At 41.0% G+C, this 5,307-nt stretch overlaps 1 non-coding gene across 1 annotated transcript; it reads right to left on the reverse strand.

Moving 5' to 3' along the window:
* Nucleotides 1-791: 791 nt before the first annotated feature.
* Nucleotides 792-899, reverse strand: LOC112739751 (small nucleolar RNA R71). Its single transcript, XR_003170687.1, has one exon. It is a non-coding gene; the product is annotated as a small nucleolar RNA R71 (small nucleolar RNA).
* Between the last annotated feature and the right edge of the window lie 4,408 nt (nucleotides 900-5,307).

Raw genomic sequence — 5,307 nt, forward strand, 5'->3', positions numbered from 1 at the left:
TTCGAAAATCACTAACCCCTTTTCAAAATTATATTTTCGAAAATCCTCTTTCTCTCTCACCTCCTTCTATTTATTTATTCATCTACTAACACTTCATTTCACCTAAATTCGAACCCCCTCTTCCATCTGTGTTCGAATTTTCTCTTCTTCCCTTCTTTGCATTACATTCTTTTCTTCTTCTACTCACACAGGGGAACCTCTATACCTGGGCAAAAAGGATCCCTATTATTATTATTTTTCTGTTCCCTCTTTTTCATATGAGCAGGAGCAAGGACAAGAATATTCTTGTTGAAGCAGACCCTGAACCTGAAAGGACTTTGAAGAGGAAACTAAGAGAAGCTAAAATACAACAATCCAGAGATAACCTTACAAAAAATTTCGAACAGGAAAAGGAGATGGCAGCCGAAAATAATAATAATGCAAGGAGGATGCTTGGTGACTTTACTGCACCTAATTCCAATTTACATGGAAGAAGCATCTCCATCCCTACCATTGGAGCAAACAATTTTGAGCTGAAACCTCAATTAGTTTCTCTGATGCAACAAAATTGCAAGTTTCATAGACTTCCATCTGAAGATCCTTTTCAGTTCTTAACTGAATTCTTGCAGATATGTGATACTGTTAAGACTAATGGAGTAGATCCTGAAGTTTACAGGCTCATGCTTTTCCCTTTTGCTGTGAAAGACAGAGCTAGAATATGGTTGGATTCTCAACCTAAAGATAGCCTGAACTCTTGGGATAAGCTGGTCAAGGCTTTCTTAGCCAAGTTCTTTCCTCCTCAAAAGCTGAGTAAGCTTAGAGTGGATGTTCAAACCTTCAGACAGAAAGAAGGTGAATCCCTCTATGAAGCTTGGGAGAGATACAAGGAACTGACCAAAAAGTGTCCTTCTGACATGCTTTCAGAATGGACCATCCTGGATATATTCTATGATGGTCTGTCTGAATTAGCCAAAATGTCATTAGATACTTCTGCAGGTGGATCCATTCACCTAAAGAAAACACCTGCAGAAGCTCAAGAACTCATTGACATGGTTGCTAATAACCAGTTCATGTACACCTCTGAGAGGAATCCTGTGAGTAATGGGACGCCTCAGAAGAAGGGAGTTCTTGAAATTGATACTCTGAATGCCATATTGGCTCAGAATAAAATATTGACTCAGCAAGTCAATATGATTTCTCAGAGTCTGAATGGAATGCAAGCTGCATCCAATAGTACTCAAGAGGCATCTTCTGAAGAAGAGGCTTTTGATCCTGAGAACCCTGCAATAGCAGAGGTAAATTATATGGGTGAACCTTATGGAAACACCTATAATCCCTCATGGAGAAATCACCCAAATCTCTCATGGAAGGATCAACAAAAGCCTCAACAAGGCTTTAATAATGGTGGAAGAAATAGGTTTAACAATAGTAAACCTTTTCCATCATCCACTCAGCAACAGATAGAGAACTCTGAACAAAATACCTCTAATTTAGCAAACTTAGTCTCTGATCTATCTAAGGCCACTGTGAGTTTCATGAATGAAACAAGGTCCTCCATTAGAAATTTGGAGGCACAAGTGGGCCAGCTGAGTAAGAAGATCACTGAAACCCCTCCTAGTGCTCTCCTAAGCAATACAGAAGAAAATCCAAAAGGAGAGTGCAAGGCCATTGAATTGACTATCATGGCCGAACCCACAAGAGAGGAGGGGGATGTGAATCCCAGTGAGGAAGACCTCCTGGGACGTCCAGTGATTAATAAGGAGTTTCCCTCTGAGGAACCAAAGGAATCTGAGACTCATCTAGAGACCATAGAGATTCCATTGAACCTCCTTATGCCATTCATGAGTTCTGATGAGTATTCTTCTTCTGAAGAGAATGTGGATGTCACTGAAGAACAAGTTGCCAAGTTCCTTGGTGCAATCATGAAGCTGAATACCAATTTATTTGGTAATGAGACTTGGGGAGATGAACCTCCCCTGTTCACCAATGAACTAAATGCATTGGATCAACTGAGATTGCCTCAGAAGAAACAGGATCCTGAAAAGTTCCTAATACCTTGCACCATAGGCACCATGACCTTTGAGAAGGCTTTATGTGACCTAGGGTCAGGAATAAACCTCATGCCACTCTCTGTAATGGAAAAACTGGGAATATTTGAGGTACAAGCTGCTAAAATCTCATTAGAGATGGCAGACAATTCCAGAAAATAGGCTTATGGACAAGTAGAGGACATATTAGTAAAGGTTGAAGGCCTTTACATCCCTACTGATTTCATAATCCTAGATACTGGGAAGGATGAGGATGAATCCATCATCCTTGGAAGACCCTTCCTAGCCACAGCAAGAGCTGTGATTGATGTTAACAGAGGTGAACTAGTCCTTCAATTGAATGAGGACTCCCTTGAGTTTAAAACTCAAGGACATCCTTCTGTAAACATGGAAAAGAGGCACAGTAAGCTTCTCTCAAAACAGAGTCAACCAGAGCCCCCACATTCAAACTCTAAGTTTGGTGTTGGGAGGCCACAACCAAACTCAAAGTTTGGTGTTGAACTCCCATATCCAAACTATAAGTTTGGTGTTGGGGAGTCTCAACAATGCTCTGAACATCTGTGAGGCTCCATGAGAGCCCACTGTCAAGCTATTGACATTAAAGAAGCACTTTTTGGGAGGCAACCTAATTTTTATTTAATTATATTTTTATTAGTTATATGTCTTCATAGGTTCATGATCATGTGGAGTCACAAAAACAAATGAAAAAATTGAAGAAAAATAAAAAAACAGCAAAAAAAAAATAGCACACCCTGGAGGAGGAGCTCACTGGCGTTCAAACGCCAGTAAGGAGCATCTGGCTGGCGTTCAACGCCAGAACAGAGAATGGAGCTGGCGCTGAACGCCAGAAACAAGCATGGAGCTGGCGTTCAACGCCAGAAATATGCTACATCTGGGCGTTGAACGCCCAGAGCAAGCATCAGTTCAGCGTTTAAATGCCAGAATTGTATGCAAAGGCATTTTACATGCCTAATTAGTGCAGGGATGTAAATCCTTGACACCTCAGGATCTGTGGACACCACAGGATCCCCACATACTTCTACTCACCTTACCTCCTCATAATCCTATATCACCCTTTCTCAAGAACCCTTCACCAATCACCTCCAATTCCCCTCCAAAACCATCATACACTCCACCTACCTTCAAAATTCAAAATCTCTACCCCACCCAATCCCACCCATATAGCCGAATCACACATCCCTCCATCTCCTCCATATTTTCTTCTTCTTCTTCATCTCTTCTTTCTTCTCTTGCTCGAGGGCGAGCAATATTCTAAGTTTGGTGTGGTAAAAGCATAAGCTTTTTGTTTTTCCATTACCATTTATGGCACCTAAGACCGGAGAATCCTCTAGAAAAGGGAAAGGGAAGACAAAAGCTTCCACCTCCGAGTCATGGGAGATGGAAAGATTCATCTCCAAAGCTCATCAAGACCACTTCTATGATGTTGTGGCCAAGAAGAAGGTGATCCCCGAGGTCCCTTTCAAGCTCAAGAGAAATGAGTATCCGGAGATCCGACATGAAATCCAAAGAAGAGGTTGGGAAGTTCTAACAAACCCCATTCAACAAGTCGGCATCCTAATGGTTCAAGAGTTCTATGCCAATGCATGGATCACTAGGAACCATGATCAAAGTAAGAACCCGAACCCAAAGAATTATCTCACCATGGTTCGGGGGAAATACTTAGATTTTAGTCCGGAGAATGTGAGGTTGGCGTTTAACTTGCCTATGATGCAAGGAGATGCACGCCCCTACACTAGAAGGGTCAACTTTGATCAAAGGTTGGACTAAGTCCTCATGGACATATGTGTGGAAGGAGCTCAATGGAAGATTGACTCAAAAGGCAAACCGGTTCAACTTAGAAGACTGGACCTTAAGCCTGTGGCTAGAGGATGGTTGGAGTTCATCCAACGCTCAATCATTCCCACTAGCAACCGGTCTGAAGTTACCATAGACCGGGCCATCATGATCCACATTATCATGATTGGAGAGGAAGTAGAAGTTCATGAATTCATCTCCCTTGAACTCTACAAAATAGCCGAAAAGTCCTCTCCCTTGGCAAGGCTAGCTTTTCCTCATCTTATTTGCCATCTATGTTACTCAGCTGGAGCTTCCATAGAAGGAGACATTCCCATTGAGGAAGAGAAGCCCATCACTAAGAAAAGGATGGAGCAAACAAGAGAGCCCACTCATGGAGCTCAAGAAACACATGAGGATGCTCATCATCAAGAAATCCCTGAGATACCTCAAGGGATGCACTTTCCTCCACAGAATTTTTGGGAGTAAATCAACACCTCCCTAGGAGAATTAAGTTCCAACATGGGACAATTAAGGGTGGAACATCAAGAGCACTCCATCATCCTTCATGAAATTAGAGAAGATCAAAAAGCAATGAGGGAGGAGCAACAAAGACAAGGAAGAGACATAGAAGAGCTCAAGGACATCATTGGGTCCTCAAGGAGAAAACGCCACCATCACTAAGGTGGACTCATTCCTTGTTCTTACATTCTTTGTTTTTCGTTTTCTTTATATTGAATGCTTATCCATGTTTGTGTCTTATTACATGATCATTAGTATTTAGTAACTTTGTCTTAAAGTTATGAATGTCCTATGAATCCATCACCTCTCTTAAATGAAAAATGTTTTAATTCAAAAGAACAAGAAGTACATGAGTTTCGAATTCATCCTTGAACTTAGTTTAATTATATTGATGTGGTGACAATACTTTTTGTTTTCTGAGTGAATGCTTGAACAGTGCATATGTCTTTTGAAGTTGTTGTTTATGAATGTTAAATATGTTGGTTCTTGAAAGAATGATGACAAGGAGACATGTTATTTGATAATCTGAAAAATCATAAAAATGATTCTTGAAGCAAGAAAAAGCAGCAAAGAACAAAGCTTGCAGAAAAAAAAATAGCAAAAAAAAAAAGAGAGAGCAAAAGCAAGTAGAAAAAGCCAAAAGCTCTTAAAACCAAAAGGCAAGAGCAAAAAGCCAATAACCCTTAAAACCAAAAGGCAAGGGTAAATAAAAAGGATCCCAAGGCTTTGAGCATCAGTGGATAGGAGGGCATAAAGGAATAAAATCCTGGCCTAAGCGGCTAACCCAAGCTGTCCCTAACCATGTGCTTGTGGCGTGAAGGTGTCAAGTGAAAACTTGAGACTGAGCGGTTAAAGTCAAGGTCCAAAGCAAAAGAAGAGTGTGCTTAGGAACCCTGGACACCTCTAATTGGGGACTTTAGCAAAGCTGAGTCACAATCTGAAAAGGTTCACCCAATTATGTGTC

This window comes from Arachis hypogaea, chromosome 13, assembly GCF_003086295.3.
Source record: "Arachis hypogaea cultivar Tifrunner chromosome 13, arahy.Tifrunner.gnm2.J5K5, whole genome shotgun sequence".
Taxonomy (NCBI): Eukaryota; Viridiplantae; Streptophyta; class Magnoliopsida; order Fabales; family Fabaceae; genus Arachis; species Arachis hypogaea.